Source organism: Sapajus apella, unplaced genomic scaffold (assembly GCF_009761245.1).
Source record: "Sapajus apella isolate SASKATOON/1434 unplaced genomic scaffold, GSC_monkey_1.0 scaffold19, whole genome shotgun sequence".
NCBI lineage: Eukaryota > Metazoa > Chordata > Mammalia > Primates > Cebidae > Sapajus > Sapajus apella.
The window spans coordinates 16952111-16979834 of record NW_022436959.1 but is presented as its reverse complement, the minus strand read 5'-3'; the positions used below and the strand labels follow the sequence as shown (position 1 = coordinate 16979834).

The following is a 27724-nucleotide window of genomic DNA, read 5'->3' as shown; positions in this document are numbered from 1 at the left end:
CCTGGCTAACATGGTGAAACTCCGTCTCTACTAAAAATACAAAATATTACCTGGGCATGGTGGCGCACGCCTGTAGTCCCAGCTACTCAGGAGGCTGAGGCAGGAGAATAGCTTGAACCCAGAAGGAGCTGCCGTGAGCCGAGATGGCGCCACTGCACTCCAACCTGGTGATAGAGCGAGACTCCACCTCAAAAAAGCAAAAAAAAAAAAAAAAGAAAAGAAAGGAAACACACGAAGAGACATTTAACCTGCCCCCGTGGTAGATGTGTGAAGAGCCTCACTTTAGGAGGCTTGACTCCTTTCACGGTACCCGTAAAAGCTCACACCTGACTCACTCAGGAGCTGGCTCAACCTCAACCTCTTGGCCCATCCATCCAAGATCCAGTGAAAAGCTGTTAAGCAAATCCATCTCAGGAACTTTACATTCATGCAAAACATCATTTTGCTGCCTTCCTGCAACAATAAGGAAAGGCTGTCTTTCAACTATGTCTTGGTAATGAGAATTTAAAATTGCCTACTATGTAGTTTCCATTAAAAGACATCTCAACACCAAAAGAGGATATGATAGCCATTCACAACTCACAATTCTCCTAGTTTTATGCCTAAATCAATTGCAGTGAAAAGGCAGTTTTAAAAATAGAGCATGTTACTTCAGCTTCCTAACAAAATTGGCTTTACAGAGTGATGGCTTAACACTGCTTCCTCAGTTTTTCACTTGTCATAAAGATGAGATGTGGAATTCACCTATATTTTTAGTAAACATCTAATCATATAAAGCTATGCATAAGAAATTATTCTCAAAGTTTGGGGATAGGAAAAATGTTTTCCTCCTAATCTTAATGTTTTCTCTTATTTAAAAAAAAAAAATCCAACAACAGTATCCCCTTAGGCTTTTAAGTTTTACCTTGACTATCAAAGGAAACTTAGTTTGGGTTTTGTGTGCAATAACTTCTCACATCTCTGATTTTCTTGTTTGTTTGTTTAATATAGTTATGCACCTCTTCCAATGCACCATACATGGCTATTATTACATGAGGTTAACTTTAGAAACTACAGGTTTTATGAGTTTAGAAAGGAGACTTTATTTCTCATAAAAGGTTATAGCCTTCACGGTGGCCATTCCACAGGCTGAAAAGCACAGCATCCGACAACGACCAGAGACAAGCAGGGTTTAGACAGGAATTTAAGTTGAACAAATTAAAGTAACGTATGTATTCAACAGGCTAGAGGAGGAGTTGTGAATATTCATGAAGGGGGTCCTGACACAAGCATATTAAGCAAATTGCATATATATGACCCATGTTTACCTTGGGGTAAAGATAACATTGAAATGTACTACAATTAGGCCCTATACATCAAAAGGTCTTTTTAGGACACAAGGGCACACAAGTGTGCAATCTGTGGTTGGTGGTTTCATCAGAAGAATGTTATTGAAATCAGTCTCTTGTCCAATCAAAGCTGTAGTTATGGCTTGTGGACAGGAGATCCGTTAGCTTCTGTGAGCTGGATGAGCTGTCATTATTTTAACACTGCTTATCTTGAGGCCACTGCTTGTTTAGCTGCTAGAAAGAAAGAAAGAAAGAAAGAAAGAAAGAAAGAAAAACCTGTTGCCGCTAGAAGGTAGTTTATTCCCTAAGTGTAGGGGTGTGTGACTTCACCTTGCCTGGCACAGCCTTAGGTGCTGTTTATAATTTGGTATCTTATTGCCATGAAGAGTCCATTCTGTTAGTCTTGTAATATCTATTTTAACATTAATGCTGGTCATTTGTTGTGTCTAAACTGCAAAGGGATGGGGTGTAACAAAGCGTGTCTGACCTCCCGTTTCGTCATGGCTGGGAACTCAGTTTTCAAGATTTCTCTGGGGTTCCTTTGGCCAAATGAGTGTGTGTTCAATCTGTGGGAGGTTCAGAATTTTCTCCTTAGTTTCTAGGGCTTAGCTTTTATTGATGATCATTTTCAGCTTTATTGAATACGTACTTTTGTAATTAGCTACATCAAGTCACATTGGGGAAAGATAGTGTATAAATATATAACCATGTATATATGTGTATGCATGCATGTGTGTATGTGCTCTATATAATATGTATTATCATTAATTATCATAGAAAAAATCTTTAGAATTAAAAAGAGCTTAGCAATCATTTAATTAAGTGGTTCCAAACATATATCTATCATGCATGGAGAACCATTTTTTTCAAATGAAATATTACCTAAAACTTAAACAAATATGGTTGAAAAATAAAAGCAAAGTTCCTTTGGCCGAAAGGTAGGAGTATAAAAACCCACAAACTTCAGCTTGTAGCCACTCACTTTCACTGCAACAGAGAATTCTGGAATCACCTACAGAACTAGTAATTTTCTTTTATATATATATATTTTTTTTTTAATTGCACTTTAGGTTTTGGGGTACATGTGAAGAACATGTGAGATTGTTGCATAGGTACCTACATGGAAGTGTGGTTTGCTGCCTTCCTCTCCATCACCTATATCTGGCATTTCTCCCCATGTTATCCCTCTCCAACTCCCCACCCCCCGCTGTCCCTCCTCTAGTTTCTTCCTACAGACCCCAGTGTAGAACTAATAATTTTCTATGGTACACATTTGACTATTACCAGTCCATTTTAGTCATTGTCTTTTGTAAGTATGAAAAATGACATACAATGAAGTGAATTATCTATAAACATGTACTTAGTAAGTGATCAGGTCACCACCAGATCTCAGATTCCCTGATTTCCAGAAGTTTATTTTTGTCAAAATAGAAAGGTCTGTCCCAATATTGGCTGAAAATTAAAATTGTGGTCTTTGAAAAGAGTTGGGCTGTTTGGAATTTCTGACAAAAACTAAACAGAGCCTAAGATTTTCCTAAACTCAACAAGCAGTTAATATTTCCTCACAGGCCCAGCACTGCTATTTTCCCTCCTCCCAGGCCTATGTGCAGAAAGGGCCCGCCCTCCCTGCTTTTCAGACTTACTTTCAACTGCTGTTGCATTTGCCTATTCCCTTGGAGTCCCTATTGGATCTCAATTTCTTGACCCCTCCTGTGTAAGGAATCACATGGCCTTGCATTGTTTGTATGTCAAATAAACTTAGCCAAGATAACAATTTTGTGAAATCTTAGGGAATACTTGTTTTTCTTTCTTGAGCATTTTTACATTTTAGCCTGACTTTAGTTTTTAACGTTATGGATATCAAGATCTCTTGTCCATTTAATAAAGCCTGAACATGTTCTTGTATGCCTACTCTCAATAAACTTGGACTGAATTAACCTGCGTATATGACTTATTTTGCCAACACCTCCAGACAAAAACTAAGTAAAATGTACTTGCACGATGACTAAAGATTTCAGACAAACTTTGGATAGATCGTGGAAATTTTAAGAAGCCACATTTGAGCTCCAAATTTCAAAGTCATGATTTATAAACTCAGTTTCAGGTGAAACAGAAAAGTTTCAATCACATTTTTATTATAACTTACTGTCATGGCTTTTAGGAGAAATGTTTCCAAATCTACCATTTATTGTTTGCTTTCTTTTTGTTTTTTATATTATATAGGCTTATTTTGCCCACTAAAAATAGGCTATTTCATTTATAGAAGTATCTTATGTAATAAAAACCATTTCAACAGAAACAATTTCAACAATCCTAAGAGGAAAATACCACCCTCTAGTGGCGAAACCCTTAAACAGCAAAGGCCTGGGGGCAGAATGTCTCCAGTTAACCAGTGACTAACCTAGGTGTAAAACAGGAGGGTCTGATACTATTAACAGGAAACCTCAAGAAGACCGTAGCATCTGGAGATCCCTGAGGGCATGTGATATGTGGGTATGGAGGAGAGTAGTGGAAAGAGAAGCAAACCACTGCCAAAGAGATATTGATCAAAGCAATGCCTTATCCCTTTTCATGGAACTGGGAAAACCAGGCACTAATTAAACTAGTCCCTAAGTAAAGTCCCAGGGACTTTTCTGAACCAGAATTAGGCATCAGGTACAAAGACAACAGGGGAGATCATAGAGGGATAAAGAGCCAAGCATATCATGCTAGTTTAGGGTGTAAACAATAAACAGAACAGGTCTGCCAAAAACTAGAGTTTAATGGATATTGGTTTCCTAGTAGGCAAGAAAGGATGAAAGGAGATCAACTGGCCAACGTAAACATTTAAGGCTTATCCAGACAAGTAAACATTTTGTCCAGGCTCCACCCTTTGACTATTCAATTGGGTCTTGATAAGCTCCTGAAGTTGGCCCCTGGTCTAAGCCTCCATTCTGGAACTCTCCTTTTAGATCTCAGCCTTGCCTATTATCTCTTCTGTTGCTTTTTAACAACGCAAGATTTTTACAGGGTTATCAATTTCTAAGCCAAAATTACTTGTATATTATCTACTTAATTCATTCTAAAGAATAAATCCCATACACCTCAAGGAGACTTGATGTACAACAATTCCTTCAAATCAGAGACAGAATACAACGAAAAATAATAATAGTAACTTGAATTGCCAAAACAATGAAGACTCAGTGCAAAAGAGAGATCCACCGAAGATGCCTAACAAATCTTTTAGACATAGAAGAGAGGTGCTGAGACTGTGCAGAGAGAAAGGCTTGTCTAAATTAATGTTATATTCCTCAAAATGTAAACGTCTATATAAATACAATATTTTATGTGAGGGTATTATTCAGCTGCCAGAGTGTAGGGAGAATGGCGATAACGGTAATTTGAATTTCTGGAGGCCTATCGTCTTAGACACTTATGCTTTCGAGAGCCAGCTTATTAGTCCTCAGGACTATCTCAGGAGAAAAGTAGCCAATGTTACTAGCTCCATTTTCAGATAAGAAATTGAGACAGACGCAGATTACGTGGTTCATACAAGGCTTACACAAGAAATCTGTGAGGAGAAGGAAAAATTATTAGCTACTAAGGTAGGAATGTGGTTCACAGATAAACAGCTGACAAGATTTGATCTTCTCCTATTCATACTCATAGAAAAGTAAGCACTGTCCCAGTCAAAGCTAACTAAAACAAATATATATAGATTTATATACATCTATATGTAATATTTATTAACATATATAAAACAATACATATATTTATTATTAACATATGTAATATATAGCATTAACTTTATTAACATGTTATATATATTTATATATATATTGTTATATATATTTATATATAACATGTTAATTTATAATTTTTAAAATTATAAATTTTAAAATAAATTTATAATTATAAAATATAAATTAATTCACATATTTTAAAATTATATACTATATATTTATAAATTCATGATTATAAATATATAATAAATATCATAAATTATATTTACCAAATTTATATTTACAAATTTATATATTATAAATGTACATATATATATAAGCAAATATATATATATATATATATATATATATATATATACACACACATATATATATTACACAGAGAAGGGACGAGTTAGTATTGGAGGCTGCAGTTCAACCCAGAAGACAGCAGTGAAGTGCTGAGCTTTCTTTGATTGGCAGCGTGGATGCCTTGACAACCTCTTGGCCTGAAGCCAACCTGCCCTCTCTAACACCACTCTCCTCCACCCACACCGTTGTCACATAATCATCAGGAAGCCATGCCCTGAAATAAGGGTGAAACGACAGAATAAGTAAGTCTTCAAATGAAACAGGAAGCACTCAGAGAGAGCAGAGCACTTATCAACATGAAATTAAAAACCAAAGTGAATGAAGAGGAACTCACAGAGGTGAGTTAAAGAGTACAGAGTCGTTCACAAATGTTGCTGAAGAATTCACTTTGAATCCTTACCATTTTCTTGTTTTTAAAGTAAAAAAAAAAAAAAAACTGGGCCGGGCGCAGTGGCTCAAGCCTGTAATCCCAGCACTTTGGGAGGCCGAGGCGGGTGAATCACGAGGTCAAGAGATCGAGACCATCCTGGTCAACATGGTGAAACCCCGTCTCTACTAAAAATACAAAACATTAGCTGGGCATGGTGGCACGTGCCTGTAATCCCAGCTACTCGGGAGGCTGAGGCAGGAGAATTGCCTGAACCCAGGAAATGGAGGTTGCGGTGAGCCAAGACTGCGCCATTGCACTCCAGCCTGGATAACAAGAGCGAGACTCCATCCCAAAAAAAAAAAAAAAACAAAAAACTGTTTTTACTTGATAGATACTTTAAAAATAAATTTAAACAACAAAATTGTGTTCTATAAAATGAATCAGTCAGAAAGTAGTGAGTTATGCATGCTTCCAAGAGGCAAAATACCTTGCAAACCAAGTTTTAAAGCTCAGATGAATTAGCCAAATCCTATACAATTATTAACAAGATAGAGAATAAAGAAAAACAAGTGTTTATTTATATTTAAATATATACACTCATATACTCATTTAAAAGACTACTAGAAATGGACAGCTATAGATAAAGAGAGAAAAATTATATCCCTCATTAACGAAAACTATTAAGTTATATTTTAAAATAATGAAAAAAAACCAAAAAAAAAAAAAAAAAAAAAAAAAAACCACAAGATGACTTCCAAGGAAAAAAGAGATTACTGAGAGACCTTTAGTATCAGTATTTCCAACCAACTTGCTAGTCATAATGACAAATCCTGGAAGAGAAAGTAAATTGTTGTCAAAATTTAACAGGCAAGAGTACATAGGTTAATCACAGGAAATTTTTAGTTTGGGAAACTGCCAAACCCATCGGAAGATATGAGAGACGGAGTGATGTAATTACCTAAGAAGAGGGATGAAGCAATGCACTCAACCATCCGCACCTGATTTCTTTTTGCTTGAGCCAGAAGAAATCTTTCCACTGATGGACAGTCAAGTACCTGAGATATCCTCGACAACCCAGCTAGAAATGTGAGTGTTATCCAATCCTGGAAGTTTCTAAGAGCCATTCAATATTTTCACGCCTATTCTCTGCTTCCAGGCAGGGTGGATATTCAGTAAGAACACCTGAGTATCATATACAGGCCAGTATCCATTCTGACAGGTTGAGTGTCCATGCCATACTCATTGCTGAATGTTTTTAATAACATCCTGCATTCAGGAAAGTATCAACCTAAGCTTACCAAGGAAGTGTTCATCTCCCTATTAAAAAATTCCAAGATGACTAGGTGTTATTTGGTGGAATGTATTTCTTTTTTTTTTTTTTTTAATTTAAAAAAGTATTCTAAAGTGAGCAAAGTGGTGCTATGCCATCTGAATTGGTGAATTGAATATAAGAAGGACCTTGATGAGAGCTGGTCACACCCAAAAGAAGGATGTGACACAGTCTGAAGTTTTTACTAAAGAGAGAGAAGAAAGAAGCAGCAGGATCATGCAATGTAAGAGACCAAGAGAGGCTCTCAGGCTGTCTTTCCATGGACTAATTATGCAGAATTTACGAAATGGGTTCTGGAGGTTGAGCTATCTGGGTTCAAATGCCAGCTCCACAATGACATTTGCAGGGAGAAGCAGGACAAAGTGCTTCAGGTGAACGGAGAATGATCCACAATGGTGTAAAAACAAGAGTGAGCAGAACTCCTTCAGGAAGCAGCAAGCAGTTCAGGAAGGCTGAGGCATAGCAGCCGGGTAGGAGCAGAGGCAAGCACAGGGGAGGGGCAAGAGGGAAGGATGCCGAGAAAGGCGGAGGCTGGTCATGACATACTTATAAGACCGACTGAGGAATTTAAACTGTAGCCTAAAGGAAGACACAGAGGGGTTTAAATTCAGTTAATGACATGATCTTATTTGTGATTTACATTTTAGGAAGGTGGAAAGCAAAAGTTGTGAGGGCAGTGGCCAGAACAAGGAAAGTGATTGTAAGAATGGAGAGAAGTAGATAGAGCCCACCTTGTCCCTTGTTTTCCACTCCAAGGACTATAAATTACCTGCTTGAGGTTTTGCACTTAAGACCACCTTAGATTCCATTTTTGAGCTTCTGTCTCTAAGGATGCAAAACGTGAAGCTAAACTCCTTAACCTCTGTACCAACTAGACCATGTCTTCCTGTAGAGGAAATGAGTTTCAAACCTCACTTACTGGTAATTATTCTTCGTGTTTTTTTCATTTGACCCCTGTATTTCCTTTCCGCAATAAACCTGTTATCCCCACACATCCCTAGATGTTTCGGGTGAATAAATATGTTATTATGAATTTCATTTATCTTCATTTGTAAAAGACAGCAGAAAACGAGTCTGGTCTCAAAACCATCTCTGCACATCCAAGTCAGTGAGTAGTTTCTTCAACAATCACACAAAAGTGAAAGGATAATGTAGACAAGTATAGTTATTTAGTAATTCACTAATGCTATCTAAAACTTCTTCCATTAGTTCATAGTCTTTCGGTTAAATCAAAATCTGTAAGTAAATTTTATGGATTGTAAGATGGGAAGTATTAGAAACAGATACAAGGTTGTGTTTCCCATAAATAGCTATGGCATAGAGACAGGCTTAGGTTCCTTCTTTTAGAAATTTCTAGATTTCAGAATATGCCTCTTTATATTTTGAACATAAAGTGGTTTTTACATTTCATCCTTGCCTTGATAGTCAATTCAGTGTGTTTTAGAGGAAAGAAAATGGGACCCAGAACCAAAGAACCTGATCAAGCTTCTAAAACTCTCCAATATTCAATTTTACATCTGTTAAGTAGTAACAATAATTATAATAATTACTCTCTTTCCATTGTGTTTTATGAGAATTAAAAGATTTACTGTCTATCATGAGGACCAAAAACTTTTTGATTTTGGAAATGTTCTATATCTGTCCTGTCCAATCAGCTAGACAATAGCTACATTCATATAGCTGTTGAACACAATGTGTCTGTTGAACACTGATAAATTGTATTGTTAATTTTCATCAATTTAAAATTTAAAAGACACATGTGACTAACGCTTACCTTATAGAAAAGTGCAGCTCTAGAGTACTGTTTCAGTTTCAGTTATTCCTACTCTAAATTCCTTGACTCTAACTTTGCTCTGGAAATCCATAGATAGTATGTTGTCTTTGTTTAAGAATGGATGTTCTCTTTATATGTGAGCAAAGATAAGTATGTAACCTTCTTAAAAACAATTGGCAAGATGAAACAAAGTACAACTGTATTTTTGTCCACCACTGTCCTTTTAAAAATTTTATTCATTGGGGGAAATTTTTTCTAATACCACTAATGAAATTTCCCTAGTTGGTCCCATATATCTTCTGATCACTTTTAGGTTTTTTTAAAAAAAAGTCCTGGGTTATTTTAAGTTTCGAAATGCAGTATTATTTGTAAATTTTCATCAGCACACCAATCTCCCAGGGCAAGACTGATCCTCCCCTCCCCACACCATATGGCTCTACAGCCTTTGGGGAAGGGGGGTACAAGTGCGTTACGCGTCTTTTTCTACCTCACCTCTTCAATCACCCAACTAACTACCTAGCTGCTGCTACTGATGGCTCTGAAGTTGGAAGCTTTGACCCTCCTTTTGAGAACCAGAAAATATTTATTGCTGCTGATGATGATGGTGTGGGTGTGCATGCCTGCACTTTGGAAGATCCGGAGAGGCTTTCAATTGCTATACCTATGATGTGAATGATGCAACCAATTTATAAGTGAGTTAAAGCCTCCCTGAGTTCTGGTTTCCAGGCAGGGAAACACCAAGCTTTCCTGGAAAGTGCAATGCGGTGAAACAATAGCATCCCTCATCTCCTCACCTACCCCTCTGGATTAGGATAGCCCTCTAAAAATCATTCTCACAAAATCCTCTCAGTGTTCATTCCCCCTTTATTTTTTGTTGCAACTTGGAAGTCAGAAAGGAGCTCAGGATTTGTGAAAATATTGCCAATTGGATTTTTGCCAGGTACCTCTTTCTGGTATCTGCAATCAATTGTCTTGGAATCTTAGCTAATTTTTTTCCATTTAAAAACCTGTTTCTATGCAAAAATGGTCATTGTGGATCTGTCAATAATAGCTAATGGCTGGAAAATTACATAATCATAGTGGAAAGAGTGGTACCTTCATAAGCAATATGGGCTCATCACTAAAATATATTAAGTAAAAAAAAGGAAGCCAGACATGTTTCTATTTGAATTTTAAAATAAGAGATATAGGTATGTACATACTTTTGTATTATGTGGATTTTTAATTATACAGAAGAATTCCTTTAAGTTTTTCCTTATTATCTTCTGAAATATTACATTTGGATACATATTGAAGCCTGAATTTATTGCTCAACTGTTTAAACTGTGATCTTCAAGTGTTTCTATTTGGCATAATGTCTCAAACATCTTTTTTCAGCCTGAACATCCTGAGACATTTGTGTCTCAACTGAAGTCCAAGTGAAAAGCACTTCCCACATAATTGATCAACTGTTTATAAGATAAACCTGGAAAACTGAATAAAACACCAATGACAGAAAAAGTGAGTTTATATTTTTTGGTTAGGTGAGCTGTAACAAACATATTTTCTTTTCACAGGTGACTACAGAAAAATAGGTTGAATTACTGGCATAACATAAAAATTGGATTCACGGCCGGGTGCGGTGGCTCAAGCCTGTAATCCCAGCACTTTGGGAGGCCGAGGCGGGTGGATCACGAGGTCAAGAGATCGAGACCATCCTGGTCAACATGGTGAAACCCCGTCTCTACTAAAAATACAAAAAATCAGCTGGGCATGGTGGCACGTGCCTGTAATCCCAACTACTCAGGAGGCTGAGGCAGGAGAATTGCCTGAACCCAGGAGGCGGAGGTTGCGGTGAGCCGAGATCGTGCCATTGCACTCCAGCCTGGGTAACAAGAGCAAAACTCCGTCTCAAAAAAAAAAAAAATTGGATTCACACGGTAAGTTTGTAAGCAACATGAAAATAAGGAGGAATTCACTACCACGTCTTAAAGGTGATAATTTATACCTGATATTGTAAAACAAGTAATACTTGTATTGCTTTTTCAGTTTATTAAAATTATCCAAAATGAAGATGATCCAGTGATCAGAGATTGTACATTTTTCAATTAGCAAAAGGTAAAGTAGCCCTTCCTAGCACCCTAGTTTAAGGATCTAGAATTAAATTTACATCATGGTTATCAACGAGCAAGTTTCAGTAAATTTTAAAAACCTTGATATATATGGGCCTGGCTCAGTGGCTCACGCCTATAATCCCAGAACTTTGGGAGACCAAGGCCAGTGGATCACCTGAGGTTGGGAGTTCAAGACCAGCCTGAACAACATGGAGAAACCCCATCTCTACCAAAAATACAAAATTAGTTGGGTGTGGTGATACATGCCTGTAATCCCAGCTACTTGGGAGGCTGAAGAATGAGAATCACTTGAACCTAGGAGGCAGAGGTTGTGGTGAGCCAAGATCATGCCATTGCACTCTAGCCTGGACAACAAGAGTGAAACTCCATCTCGAAAAAGTAAGTTTGATATGTGAATTCATACTTCATTGGCTATTAATACAATTTATTTTTTTTTTAGAATGGTAAAAAAGGTGAGGAGAAAGTCTCATAAAGTTTTACCTCTGATGAATTTTCATGATGTCAAGTAGATTAGCTTTTAGCAATGTGCCTTGATCATAAACTTTTTGCTGTAACTTCAGTCGGGAGGAAAATAAGTCAAAACCTGTTGTATAGAATTAAAGTTCAGTGTTTAATTTCATACAAAAGAACATAGAAGTTGAAAAAAAATAACTTAAATACAACATATTAATAAATCACAGTATTACAGCAGATATTCTTAAAATATATTTTCCAGGACAAAGCAAGAGTTGGAAAAAGCCCAGCTCCTAAAGGGCTTCCTTGGTCCTCTTCCTGCTTGACCTGTAGTGTGGTCTGATATGGTCATAATCTCAATTTCCTAAAACCACCTCAACACCTATCTATAATTCAGCCTATTTTTCTGTAGTCACCTGTGAAAATAAATTCTGCTTCTTATAGCTCCCCTAGTTACCAAAAAAAAAAGTCATTTGAAATAATATTCTATTATTTTCCTGCTATTGCTTTGACCTCATTTCTTCCCTGTTTTCTTTGGTGCCTCCTCCTGTGATACCTATTTATTTAAACATTTCTCAAGGGTTTTTTGTTTGTTTGCTTCTTCTCACTTTCAGTAATTTCCTTGAGTCATTCTATCTTTTTCCATGATTTAAAATTCCAATTTGGATGGGAAAGCCCAATGATCTTTGTCCCCAAAGACCCCTCCCCAGAGCTGCAGACCTGTAGCATTCACCTTCATGATGGAAACATCGTGTGGACACTGTGTCCATGTGAACACTGCTCCTACCCTCAGGCACCTCCATATATACCTCACAGCAATATATCTCTTCCTCTTTATCTCATCAACAAAAATGTCTATTTTTATTCCTGAGTTCTGCCTTTGGGGATAGATTGACAATCTTCTCAGTCATTTTAGATGAAAATCTTAGAGCCCTCTTGAACTCCATCATCTTTCTCACACATTATTGTCATCTACTTGATAAATCCACTACCGCAGTCCCTTTCTTTCTGATGCCACGGTCCTGCCTTGGGTTGGCCTTTATTATCTCCTTCCCAGGGTCCGGTTACCATCTTCACCACACTTGCCTCCCACATGATGGTTTCTTCCTTTCCTAAGTCATTCTGCCCATGGCGAGGACAGTCATCTTCCTGAATCACAGGTATAATCATGACATGCCAGTGCCCATCCCTGCCACTCTACAGAAACTGCTCTAGACAAGACTTTCGATGACATTCAAAGCACATCTTTCTCTTTTATTTGGCATTGCTGTGACATGTGACACTGTTAGCATCTCCCTTCTTTAGAAGTTCTCCTTTTTAGTCCTCATTCGCTCTACCCTCCATTGTGATTTTCTTCTATTTCTCTGACCTCTCCTTTTCAGTCTCCTCTATGGCTGTTTCTTTCTCTGATTAAACTTTAATGTTATTACATCAGAGGGGCACCACCCTTAGCGTCCTAATCTTCTCATGCTGCAGTTCTTAATATCGCTGGGAGAGCCACTCACACCCATGATTATAGCTATACTGAAAGATTGCTGACTCCCACATCTATCGATCTCTACCCATTTGCCCTCCTGACTCCAAGACCTCTTCAATTGGTTAAGGAATTTCTCCACATGGATGGTCACAGGCATGTCAAAGTGAGCCAACCTCAGCTCATCTGTTCTTCCTTCCAAACCTGTTTTTCCTGTCTTTCCTGTTGAATGGAATGAGGATATCACCATCCACCCAGTTAGATTCCTATGTCAGAAACTGGGAGGTAATCCACAATCACTTTTACCCCCTCCTGCCCCCCAGTCACTGTTGCCAGTCCATGAACTTCTACAAAATTAGTATCTTTAAAATATTCTCCCATGTTCCATTCATAATTTTACTTCTTTTGTGCAGGCTTTATTTTTTTCCTCACCTAGATTTTTGCAATAAATCTGACCTGGTAAACTGTCTCCAATCTTTTCTGTTTGTCCTTCAAATCATGTTCAGGATAATCTTTCTAAAATGCAAGTGTCATCAATTCAATCCATTCTTCATTTTATTTTACTTTTTTTTGAGATGGAGCCTTGTTCTGTCACCCAGGTTGGAGTGCAGTGGTGCAATCTTGGCTCACTGCAACCTCTGCCTCCTGGGTTTAAGCGATTCTCCTGCCTCAGCCTTCCAAGTAGCTGGGATTATAGGCGTGTGCCACAAATATATATAAGTTGTCTCAAACTCCTGACCTCAGGTGATCCTCCCTCTTCTGCCTCCCAAAGTGCTGGGATTAAAGGTGTGAGCTACTGCGCCCAGCCTATTTTTAAATATTTGAAAAGGACTTTCCTTCTCATCTATAATATGGTCAAAAGCTTTTATATGTTAGGACCTGTAATTCAAATTCTAGAAATTTATCTTTCAAAAAAATCAGGTATGTCCTAGGATTTTTGAATAATGTGCAACATGGTGCTATTCACAGTATCAAATATTGGAAAAAACAGATATTTTCATCAATAAAGGATTTTTAAAATTATAATATGACATACAAATGAGCAAGATTTTAAATCGTGTTATAGAAGCATACACAAAGATATCAAAATTGTGTAATATATCAAAAAAGTGAACTCAAAATATTACATAACTTCTATCAATTATTCATTCATAATATCTATTATTGGCATAAAAAGTTTAACAGGATATACACACTGATATGGTTTGGCTGTGTCCCCACCCAAATCTTATCTTGAATTGTAATCCCCATAATCCCCATGAGTCATGGGAGGGATCCCATCGGATGTAATTGAATCATGGGGGCAGTTTCCCCCATGCTGGTCTCATGACAGTGAGGGACTTCCCATGAGATCTGATGTTTTAATAAGTGTCTGGCATTTCCCCTCCTGGCACTCATTCTCTCTCCTGGCACCCTGTAAAGAGGTGTCTTTCACCATAATTGTAAGTTTCCTGAGGCCTCCCCAGCATGCAGAACTGTGAGTCAATTAAACCGCTTCCTTATATAAATTACTCAGTCTCAGGTATTTCTCCATAGCAGTGTGAGAATGGACTAATGCAGTAAATTGGTGCTAGAAGTGGGGTGCTGCTATAAGGATACCTGAAATGTGAAAGTGACTTTGAAACTAGGTAACATGCAGTGATTGGAACAGTTTGGAGGGCTCAGAAGAAGGCAGGAATATGTGGGGAAGTTTGGAACTTCCTAGAGACTTGGAGGGCTCAGAAGACAAGAGATGTGATAAAGTTTGGAACTTCTTAGGGACTTGCTGAATGGCTTTGACCAAATGGTGATAGTAATATGGATAATGAAGTTGAAGCTGAGGTGGTCTCAGATGGAGATGAGGAACTTGTCGGGAACTGGAGTAACGGTCACTCTTGCTATGCTTTAACAACGAGACTGGCAGCATTTTGCCACTGACCTAGAAATCTGTGGAACTTTGGACTTGAGAGAGATAATTTAGGGTATCCAGTGGAAGAAAATTTTAAGCTGCAAAGCATTCAAGAGAAAGCAGAGCATGGCAGTTTGGAAATTTTGCAGCCTGATGATGTGATAAAAAAGAAAAACCTATTTTCTAGGGAGAAACTCAAGCCTGCTGCAGAAATGTGTTTAAGTAATGAGGAACCAAATGTTCATCACCAAGACAATGGGAAAATGTCTTCAGGGCATGTCAGAGAATTCATGGCAGCCCCTCCCATCACAGGCCCAGAAGCCTAGGAGGGAAAAATGGTTTGTGAGCTGGGTCCAGGGCCCCTGTTCTCTGTACAGCTTTGGGACATGGTTCCCTGTGTTCCAGCTGCTTCAGCTCCAGACTTGGATAAAAGGGGCCAAGGTACAGCTCAGGCCATTGCTCCAGAGACTGCCAGCCCCAAGCCTTGGTGGCCTATACGTGGCGTTGGGCCTGCAGGTGTGCGGAGGTCAAGAACTGAGGTTGGGAAACCTCTGCCTAGATTTCAGAGGATGTATAGAAATGCCTGAATATTCAGGCAGAAGTTTGCTACAGGAGTAGGGTCCTCATGAAGAACCTCTACTGGAGTAGCACAGAAGGAAAATGTGGGGTTGGAGCCCCCACACAGAGTCCACTCTGGGGTACTGCCTAGTGGAGCTGTGAGAAGAGGGCTACTGTCCTCCAGACCCCAGAATGGTAGATCTACTGACAACTTGTACCATGTACCTGGAAAAGCTGCAGCCACTCAATGCCACCCTGGGAAAGCAGCTGAGAAGGGGGCTGTACCCTGCAGAACTACAGGGCTGGAGCTGCCCAAGGCCATGGGAGCCCACCTCTTGACCTAGATGTGAGACATGGAGTCAAAGGAGATTATTCTGGAAATTTATGAGTTAATGATTGCTCTGTTGGATTTTGGACTTGGATGGGGCCTTATAGCCCCTCTGTTTTGGCCAATTTCTCCCATCTGGAAAGGGTGTATTTACCCAATGCCCATACTCCCATTGTATCTAGGAAGTAACTAACTTGCTTTTGATTTACAGGCTCCTGGCGGGGGGCGGGGGGGTGGGAGAAGGGACTTGCCTTGTCTCAGATGGGACTTTGAACTTGGACTCTTGGGTTAATGCTGGAATGAGTTAAGGCTCTGTAGGGACTGTTGGAAGGGTATGATTGTGTTCTGAAATGTGAGAACATGAGATTTGGGCTGGGGTGGAATGACATGGTTTTGGCTATGTGCCTGCCCAAATCTCATCTTGAATTATAATATTCATAATTCCCATGTGTTGTGGGAGGAACCTGATGAGAAGTAATTGAATCACGGGGGCAGTTTACCCCACACTATTCATGTGACAGTGAGTGACTTCTCACAAGATCTGATACTTTTATAAGTGTCTGGTAGTTTCCCTGCTGGCACTCATTCTCTCTCCTGCTACCCTGTGAAGGAGTGCCTTCTGCCATAATTGTAAGTCTGAGGCCTCCCCTCAGTGGAACTGTGAGTCAATTAAACTTTTTTCCTTTATAAATTACCCAGTCTTGGGTATTTCTTCATAGCAGTGTGAGAACAGACTAATGCACACACAAACCTTAAAGGTATGCATCCTGGGTAAGCATAACTGTGATTCTTACATTTTCTATAGTGACCATACAACACTTTTGAAATCAGAAAAAAACGTGTGTTATTTTATAAAAGTCTAAATCAAGTTGTCAGATTTTTTTCAAGCAAATTTCCTACCCCAAAAAGCATCTTTGAATATCTTCCTCTCTCCTTCTTCTCCTTACTGCACATCTGCAGCCTAGGTTAGGCATCACTGTCCTGTACAAACCTCTGGTATAGTTCTCACATTGTATTATAAATGATATGTGTGTATTTAACACTTTCACTGCTCTATGATTTCTTTTATCCCTATTTACCTAGTGCTAAGCAAAATACATGTAAAATAAATGCTTATTGAATAAATGAATGAGGGATGCTGCTTATGTCATCATGACCCGCATTGATTCCTCACTGCCTTCAGGAAATAATGTGTGTAGTCCTTAGGCTGATATTTGAAAATCCTTCATAATTGCATGTGACCTATCCTTTCAGTCTTTTTTTTTTCCGTATTTTTGCCCCCACTTCCCCAAGTACATCTCTTAGCACAGTGCTCAATGAGGAGGGGTCGCATCTTTCTTGTTCACTGCTGTATCCAAGAATGTAGCCTCAGAACCTCTCAATAGATAGTCAGAAATTATTTGCTGAATTAATGATTAAATAAATTAATTAACTTCCTCAAAAATATTCTGTACTTGCCACTTTAGCATATTTTCTAAAGAGTTACTGCCTCCAATTTCTGCCTTATTAATTTCCTCTGTCAAGTCTCCAAGGCTTAGTAAAGTTTTGTCACCATTACAATCATTTTCCAATCTTCCTAGGCAAAACTAAATTCTTCTCAGTACAAATACAGCACTTTTTTGATATCTCCCTCCCATTATGGTGTATGTATGCTCTTTTGATGTTATTTACATAGTAACTACATTCTAAACTTTTGAAAGCTAAGGATTGTAATAATTTGATGTCTCTCTTCTCAGTTTTCTCCCGTCTATTACATCTCAACTGTCCTAGATGGAATAGACTAGACTAACAACCTCTATTTACTAACAAGGATTCCTGGGAATCAGTTTCTTCATCTCTAAAATATATATAATAACATTATCTGCACCTCCAAAAAAATTATAATAATATCATTAATGTGCTTGGCACATAGTAAGTACTCAATTGCTACTAGTAAGTACTAATTGCACATCATAAGTACTATAGATACTATCAGTATTATCATCATTATTGTGATTAACATGATTAATACTAAAGTAAGTGCCTGTTAAATGGAAAAGTCAAATAAATAATATTAAAGTAAATGCCTGTTAAATGGAAATGTCACTACCACAGATGGAGAAACAGAGAAGTTGATTTCAGATCAAATGTTGCACTATATTTTAGCAATGGGAGTGTTCCAAACATATGTGAGCCTCCCAAATGCCATACGCATCTGACTCCCACTTACATCTGGAAAGATTATTTGATTAGAACATTTGAGATAAACAACTGTGTTGAGAATAGAGAGAAACAGAAACTCTTATTTTGGCTGGGCATATAATGTGGTATAAATGTTTTGGAAAGCAATTTCTCAATATCTCATAAAGTTGAAGATACACATGCCCATTGTTCAGCAAATCAGTTTTGGAAACATTCACTAGAGTAATCCTTACATTTGGACACAAATAGGAATGTAACAGAATATTTTTATAGCACTACTTCTAATAGCAAAATGCCACACAGCCATGAAAATAAGGTGTGCTATAAGAATCTACATCGAATACATGATTTCCATCGTATTTATACCACATTATATTCCATTTACGGTTTCCATAAAATTTTCAAACATTCAAAACAATACTATAGACTGTTTACAGATATCTTCATATATCCAGCAGTGAAAAGAATAAAAGCATTTACAAAACAAATAAAAGAATAAAAACATACACTGCAGTGATATTGACAAAGACAGGATAGTGGTAATCTCTGAGGTTGAAAAGAGGGAATAGGATTAAGGAGGGTACCTTTTTATCTTTAATGTTTCATTTCTTAAACTGGGAGGTGAATACGTAAGTCTTTGCAATATCTACCTTTAAATGTCTACTATGTATTACATGTATTGGGGAAACATCTAAATTAGGTGCTTTTCCCAGTGGAAATAGAAAACATACAAAACTCTTCTACCATTCCTGGAAATGAAACATGATGTCTGTTCTCCTGGCTGGGGATGAAGATGCTTCTGTTTCTTCCAAGGAAGACCCCTAGAAAGAAGCCTCTTATCTCTGGGCAACGTGGTGGCCATAGTAATCAAGAGAAAACTCCCAAGAGAAAATAAAACCTAGGAGGAAAGAGTCGGCATGCCCTTCCTCTGCCTTCCCATCCCTGAGTACCCGAAGATTCTTTCTTCAGCTCTCCTTTCCTGGAAGCTTGAGTGGGGTAGGAGGAAAAGCAGAGCTAGGTGCCATTTTAATGAAGAGCATATTTGTTTCCCCCATTTCTGACCTTCCCTGATGGCACTCCAGAATTCCAATCCCACATGATTAACAAGGTAGTTTCCCTTTCTGTTTGAAGGTCCATTCTCCTCTCAATTTAAAATAGTTTTTGAGGTACAAAACTGCATTTCCCCACAAGAACTAGTTCCCTCTTTTTAGAAGGAAGTGCTACTGTCCTTCTCTCAAGCCACCAAGCTTAAAAACTCAAGATGACCAAACAGCAAAGATGGCAGCCTGCTCCTCCATCTGGGAGTTCTGGCCCAGGGAGTTTTCAAATTTCTGTAGGCTGGAGAACACCAGCGGGAATGGCTGGAGGCCCCGGTTGGCAGGTTCCACCCCGTGAAAAGGAACGAGATTGGAGATCTACTTTATGAAGCTGTATGGTCATGCTTTCATGGAGCAGCTGTGTGCTGTGCTGGGGTACCACTTCCACCCTAGTCTACTCAGCATCTCCAAAGCCCACAGGCTGGAACATCTACAGCATGGAAGATGCCCACCCCTCTCTTTGGGAGCTCTCTATTTAAAAGAAGATATACATTTGGCTAACAATCCTATGAAAAAAAGCTCAACATCACTGATCATTAAAGAAATGAAAATCAAAACCACATAGGATACCATCTAATACCAGTCAGTATGACTACTATTAAAAAGTCAAAAAATAACAGATGCTGACAAAGTTGTAGTGAAAAAGAAATGTTTATACACCATTGGTGAGAGTGTAATTTAGTTCAGCCATTGTGGAAGATACTGTGGCAATTCCTCAAAGACCTACAGACAAAAGAAATATTCGACTCAGCAATCCCATTACTGTGTAGATACCCAAAGGAATATGAATTATCCTATTATAAAGACATACGCACATGTATGATCATTGCAGCACTATTTATAATGGCAAAGACATGAAATCAATCTAAATGCCCATCAATAATGGACTGGATTTTTAAAAAATGTGATACATATATACCATGGAATATGACAGCCATAAAAAAGAAAAAGATCATGTCTTTTGCAGGGACATGGATGGAGCTGGAGGCCATTATCCTTAGCAAAATAACACAAAAACAGAAAACCAAACACTGCATGTTGTCACTTATGAGTGAGAGTTAAATGAGGAGAACACATGGACACATAGAGGGGAACAACACACACTGGGGCCGACTGGAGGGTGGAGGTTAGGAGGAGGCAAAGGATCAGGGTGAATAACTAATGGGTACTAGGCTTCATACCTGGGTGATGAAGTAATCTGTACAACAAACCCCCATGACATAAATTTACCTGTGTAACAAACCTGCATATGTACATAAAATGAGTTAAAAAATAAAATAAAATAAATAAAAACTCAAGAGCAGCTTGGCTGTCACTATAATTATTGTTATTTAGTTTACTTTTTTATTGAATGACTCCTTCATGCCTTGATTCATTTCCATTTTAATTCCTACCACTCCTCATTTATTCATGTTCAGCTTATTGAAACCTATTTCCAAGGAGCTCTCCTGCCATCATGTTCCCTATGCTCTAATCTGCCTGCACACTGTGCCCTGGAGCAACCCCCAAAAGCATGGATTTCCACAGCTTGGTCAGAACCGTTTTGAACCTCCTGCTGTCTAGCAGCTGAAGACTAAATCCCTTTAAAGCTTCCACAGCCAACCTTATTCCAGAATTATCATCCAAAATCCCCTAGAATACCCTCCATAGAATACCCAATATCCCTCTTTTCTTTCCAGCTGCACATAAAAACAGCCCATTGAATTTCACTTCCTAATTCTTGTGCTTGATATTCCCCCTACTTCAGTGTTTCCCAAACTTCAGGCATTCTGATACCTCATCATGATTTCTCCATTACCAATTGCCACCTGAACTACTTTTTACTTAACATTTTCTGTAAATTCACTCTTATTTTTGGTAAGATAACTATTTAAAAGGTTAATTTTTATTAGTACCATAAATGAAAAAACTGATACCTATTTTAATAAATAGGCAATAACTACATATAAATGTAATTGTAAGGGAGTAATTGGAGTAATTAAATTAAACCAAGTACTTTTTTACTGCTAACATTTATTGCTTATCTTGTGAGGGTCTTAAGGAAGCTTAAACAAGTGTTCAAAGAATTTTAAGTCATATCAAAAACAACAAAACTTATTTCTGAAGAATTGAAAGTAAGTCAAAAAATACAACTTTCTCAATCTGTCATCTTAACGTTATTGATCAGTCCATATGCTCCCTAAAATCACTTAATGTGCACAAAGTTTAGAAAACATTGCTGTACATGAGATACTTTCATTACCTCTTCCTACTGATCTCAAGTCTGCACATTTTTCCAGGCCTGCCTAAAGTTCCACCACCTCCCACAATGTCCTCTTGAAATTCAGGGCACTGTGATTGCCCCTTCCTCTGACAGCCTGGGTACACCTCTCTTCTGTGTTTTAGGAAGTCACTCCACTCTGCTTTTGAGTGTCTCGTATACAAGTTTTCAAGTTTATTATTTTTCTGGTCGCCAGTGATTATAGTTCAAAGAAAGGTTTATGGAGGTATCTTTTAATCCCGATACTAGGCATGACACCTTCTGTGGAGTGACTCTATGAACAGCATGAATGACTGATGAATTTGCACTTCCTCTCTTTAACAATTTATGAGGATATATCTCTGCTAGTAGATTAGGATTCCCTCGAGAGCTGCGCGTGAGTTTCTTCTAACCTCTAGACCCAGCCCAGTGGGAGTATATTGCAGGACTGCTAGAAATCTTTATCAAATGAACAAATGACAGTTCCTAGAGACACTGTACCGTAGGCAGCATTTGACAGCCAAAACAGGGCTGCCCTTTTAGAAGTATACTGTGTTCAGGGCCTCTGCAGCTTTCCTCCTCTTTGGAGAATTGCAAGTTTCATTCTAACGCTACCCTGGACTTGCTGACATAGTGTTTACATTTATTAATATAGGGCATATCACATACAAATCTCTGCACACTCAACTTAAATGCCAGTTGTTATCACCTTCAGTTATCACCAAATACCATAAGGGATGTTTAGTCTTAATAGACCCCTAGGCATATCTGTGGTCTTTCAAGAAATAATTCTCTAAAAATTCAACAGACATGTCTTCAAGTTCAAAATCAGTATAATTCCAAAATGTCTTTTGTCCTCCAAATCAGCGAATAAATTTTAAGATAAGATAGTGTTTAACAAACTTTGCCTTGGTAGTTTTAATTATCTCTAAAACACAAACAGATAAAAATATTCTATTTGTAAATTAGCTACAAGGAAGGTGAGAAAACTGGAATACATTTGCTTCAAGTTTTAAAAATGAGTCATAATAAACTTTCAAGCAAATTATAACTAATAATTATGACTTCATAATTTCTTGATTCTGTATACTACTGATGAAATCATATTAAAAATCACTCATAAATAAAAGAAAGTAATGTAATTAAGTTAAGGGGGGCATAAAAGAATCGCCACTGAGGTAGAGACAACTTTAAGAATATACCTGAAATGCAACATTGTCACCTAGTAATTGCTATGTAAAAACCAGACACTAACATAGATAGGTCAATATCAATCCCAAATTAGACCCACTGAATATAGATTCAAGACATGTTTAGGGAATTAGGAAGACCTTTAATAAATAGAAGGTATTGAAATGTTCACTACATGCTTTTTGATCTTAAAAATAAATAAAGATTTTTAAATCTATTTGTATTAATTGTGGTTAAAAAAAAAAAACATACAATTTACCAGCCTAACCATTTGTAAGTATTTATACTTACAAATTGTAAGTTCAATAGTATTAAGTATATTTAAATTGTTGTACAATCTCCAAATGTTTTCATCTTGTAAATTGAAACTTTATATCCATTAAACAACTCTCATTTATTCCTCCCCTAGCACCCTGGCAACTACCATTCTACTTTATTCTACTTTTCATTTCTGTGAATTTCGCTACTCTAAATACCTCACGTAAGTTGAATCATCCAGTATTTGTCTGTTTCTTTGATGCTTTCCAAGCTTAATTGAAACTTAATTAGGATAAAGCCAAGTTATACTCCATCATTTATCGTCTAACTACCTATTCAGTACAAAGCACTGTGCTAATTTCATGCTATTGACCTAATGAGGTAGATTATGTACACTTTACAGATGAGGAAACTGAGACTTTGCAAGGTGAAACATCTTGTCAATGGCCACAGTGGGGCTCTGACTGCAACTTTATCTAACTTCAAAACACAGTCTTTTTAACACATCTGTACGCTTTTTGAAATATTTAAATTTTTCAGGGGATATCAGCCATCGACATATTTGAAACAACTCAGAATCTTTTGTTTTTGCCTTTGATGGTTAATGTCACATGGGTTCCTCCTTTTTAAAAATAAACTACTTTATTCTAAACCATATCTCAAGGTATTCTGTCTTGAGGTTTATTCTAACACATGTCCCATAAGCCCACAGAATACCACTTACCTTCCCTTTATTTAAGCCGGCTTGATTTGTTAAGCAGTTGGTTTGTTAAATTTATCTGGAAATTATATAACTTCCTAGTGAGTACTACGTATCAACAGTGAAAGGAATATTATTTGTTTAAAAGCAACACTTACATTTGCGGAAATGATCCCCAGCTTCTTCAGTTCAGACACATGGTATTAGTGAATAGAAGTCACTCTACCAAAATTAGGTACTCTTCAACCATGCCTTGCTCCGTAGGCAGGCAGGCACCTGCACCCCTGCTTCCTCAGCCACCTGGGACTTGAAGTTCTACCAGTGTGGCTCCAAGGCAGCCAAACCAGAAACCTTGAAAGGTAAGAGAACTACGATACCCACAATTCAGACTGCTCACCTGAAACCAGAAGAGGGTGTTTGGCTAGAGTTTCACCCTAAGAAGAAAGGAGAAGCAGGTGGAAAAGCAATTTAAAAAATCAGGTGGGTATATCTAAGAACAATCTGTAAATGTAATCCTATCTCTATGAAAGGAAATAAAACTGGTTTAATGTTTGTCAGGGAATAAGCCTCATTGTTGGCAATAACCAAAAAATCTTTATGCAAACAAATCCTCATGCAGCCAGAACCTGCCCCACCAGATTCTCTTTCGGTGATTCAGAGCTAAAGGCACTTCACTGCCCTGTGAAACAGGTGAATGAAGGCTTCCTGGGCGAGTGACAGTGTCTAACTAGTTCCCCCTACATCAACACTGTGATTGTCACTCAAAGACGCTATAGATACAATGGAGGCTGTTTGACATTTCATCTTCTAAAATGCTCTGGATTTTTAAAAGAGCATTTTAAAATGTAAGCAAGAATAAACTTTTCTTGATATTTTCTTTCATTTTACTTTCCATTTCTGTATTTTGTGTTTTCCTTCTGTATATTTCAGTATTATTTTGTTCAAAATTCAGAAAGAGAAAATCAGGGCGAAGGGGATAAATAGTAAAACTTAGGAAAATGAAATGTGCAATAATTGCTTTACTTTTTTTGCAACATCAGCGACAGAATGTTAAAAAGAAATGTGCTTCTCAATTTGTTCATACAGCATCTCTCTCTCTCTAGCCTATTATTTCCTGTTAGACACATTCCAGAAAAATGAATAGAGACACGCCCTGGCTTGGTCTGGGTTCAGAAACATAATAGAAGGATTCATCTAAAGTAAGGAGATGGTAGAATGGTGACAAAGAAAAAGTTTCCTTTCCCTTTTCTGCACTTTCTCTCTTACCGTTCTAACTGCCCCTTCCTCCTTAACGCGTCCAGTCCTGGGGCTTCATGCCGCCCAAATCACCGAATCCACCCAGATTCCCTTTGAAGTTTCCCCTTGAGTCATCCGACAATCCATACTAAGCTGCTCTGTTTCTCTTTGTCACAGTTCCTCAACTCTCTACTAGAGCCTAACTTTCATTTATGTCATTATATTCCTTCCAAAACAAATGGTTCTTAATTTCACCAAACCCTACAGGTGGCATTCTGCATGCTGTTTCTCCTCTCTGAAATCATCTTTGCTCATCTTTAAATGTTCAGAAATTTCCTTTTTTTCAAAGCTCAATGAAAAACACTCTTCACCAAGATGCCCTCCTCAGTCTGTCTTAATCTGGGTTGTTCTCTTCCTCCTTATCAATTCCATAATATTGTATCTGCTCCTCTCATAACACATTGTATATCTCATTTCATTGGTTTACGTGGGTGTGTGTGTACATATGCAGTCTTACATTCCTATTTGAAGGCAAGACCTTATTGTATCTCCACCTCATTAACTCATTAATGTACATGTAGATGTTTGTGATAAACAAGCAATGCATAAAATAACTGAGATACTAACTCTGAGGTGCGTGTGTGTTAATGCCTAATGCCATCTTTCTCTCTCCCAGAAAACATTTACATTTAAAGAAATCTCTAAATGCCATACATAAATACTGTTATCAGAATCCCCCTGCAGTCTAGTCTGGTGTGGCTTCCACAGCTTTTATCTGCAGAAAGGCAACGTATTGAATCTAGCAATTCAGTCCTTGTCAATACCCAAAATGAAAGCCCTATTAAGTCAGCACTCACTGTTTTACCACCTCCAGTCCCTGATGTGCACTTGCTTTCCTAACAGCTTCCCAAGGACTGGGCTCCCTATAATCCTCAGTCTCGTGGTCTTGGAGACCTGGCCCTACCTCCATCTATGATTTTTTATTATCAGCATTTATGGATCCCTTCCCCTATTATCTAATCTACCAGCTCTAAAAATTGAACTTTGCTCTTTGGACTATTTAAATAGTTCTTAACCACTGATGTCCTTCACCCAGGGAAGGGAATTATTTCAACAGTTGCTAGTTCCTCATACCTCTGCCTCTACGGGATTCTCCTGGTCCCCAAATGCTCTGCTGTGTCTTCTAGATATCAGCCACTGTGGAGAAAGTGAACATTCTAGATCCTGCCAATTCATACAATGAGTTTTGTATGGAGCATCAGACACAAAGGCTGACTGGTGAAGGTAACTGTTGTCTGGAAAGTTCTCCCAGCTCTCCTCTACTTATCTCATAAGGACCAGTGGCCCCTTAGCCTGCTTGTGTGAACATCACCAGCTATGTAAAGTTGGGCCGTTAGCTCATCCTCAGCAGATGGCTCAGGATGACTTTCTTAAGAAAGTCTCTTCTGACCTCCTTATCCCTACCGTGTTTCTTGTACTGACTTATGCAACAGTCACAACCAACATAGAAGCTGAAATTCCAGTGACTCACTGTCCCAGCTGCCCTTGTAGATCAGGAAGAGGCAAAGCAGTTAGAATGGCAATCAGACACAGCTCTCTGGGGCCAGGAATTAGGAACTGGTGACGTAAAGAAAGAAGGACAGAAGAGAACCCACTCTATAGTGAGCAAGGCAGCTGTGCAAACAACATGCTGTTCCGGATGTGACTGTGGTGGCTGTGGGGTCCAGGGTCCAGGGCTCATGGTACTGCTCATGCAAATTGTGGTTCCTAGGCCTTAGCAGAAACAATGAACCTGTTCAGTGATATTATTTTGGCTGCTGCTCTGGCTTTGTAAGACATGTGCCTGATTCTTCAGCGATTCTTCAGCAGTTCTGGGACTGGAGTTTAGTGTGCTGCTCTTCACTTTAGATCTGCCACAGTCATTTGATATTGCTTGAAGCTAAAAACTCTGAGTGGTACCTACCTGTCACACAGCTCTTACCACATTGTCACTACCTACCCAACTAGATTCAGACTCCATCAGATCAAGGACTGGATTTTATTTATCTCTAAATATCCTAAATCTCCACAGTGCCTGGCTATAGTACATATATATTTTGACCTAAATTGAATGGATCAATAAAATGAGGAAGTCTCTCTTAAAGTTCCTTCTAACTTAAAATGTGTCTGACCACATGGAAGCTGTCAGGTTGCTCATGAATGCAGAGTTAATACTTTTCCCTTAACTAGGTTTAGAATTTAGACTCTACCCCTTCTCTCTATCTCAGAGGGAACAGAGTTAGTGATTTCCTCCACTGGAGAGGGAACTCAAACACAGAAGCTATTGTTTTTTTATTTTATAATCAAAAGAGTTTTTTTTTCCTTGTTTTGGTTTTTTTTTTTTTGTATCTTTTAGTGGCCTGTATCATATGTTAAAGTCACTCATGTTCGGCCTGTATAATACAAATACACCAGAAAGAGTGATAGGAAACAGCATATTCCCCCACATGTTCAGATTTTTCTCAGTATGACATTATCTTGGAAAGAGAAAGGCCACATTTGCAAGCTTAGAAGAAAGTTCCCCCTGGAGTTTTTACTCTGTCCTGTTTCAGTATGTATTGCCTCTCAGAACCTGGGCGGCTATGACATCCGTTTTCTGGGTCACTTTGTCCCTGAGTCATTATCATCCTGTAACTTTCTGAAAACATTTGACTGTGCCATTTACAAGCTAATTTCAGTGAACAGCTTAAATCATAGTAAAATGTTAGGGCCAGAGTAAATTTAGGTCACAATAATTTTATTTCCCTAGATTAAGAAAGAGAGCCAAGTTGTTGTAACAATTTCATACTTTCCTTCATTACATCTTTTTGGAGCTTTACTCAACCGTAAGATGAATTATCCATAAATTGACCCCCACAAAGCTGTGGTTTAGATGTTCATCACTGTTTTCTTTCATTTGTTGCTTTCAGGATAACATGCACAGAAATATGGGCCAACTCTTCACATGAGCACAAGATATTTCCATGCTACCTTTTTGCAAGTAATCAACAACAGAGAGAGCTCTGTGCAGTTTTCACTGGAATGCCTATGGATTACCTGTGTCATAACTGTACTCTAAAGAGTTGACCATTTGTTGAATCCTCCCTATTTGTA

The 27724-nt window shown here is 38.2% G+C and overlaps 1 long non-coding RNA gene across 1 annotated transcript; it reads right to left on the bottom strand.

Moving 5' to 3' along the window:
- Positions 1-188: 188 nt before the first annotated feature.
- LOC116557528 lies at positions 189-23955 on the bottom strand. The gene is made up of 3 exons (XR_004271554.1): positions 23515-23955; positions 11470-11572; positions 189-1562 (listed from the first exon to the last, which is right to left on the bottom strand). It is a non-coding gene; the product is annotated as an uncharacterized LOC116557528 (long non-coding RNA).
- Between the last annotated feature and the right edge of the window lie 3769 nt (positions 23956-27724).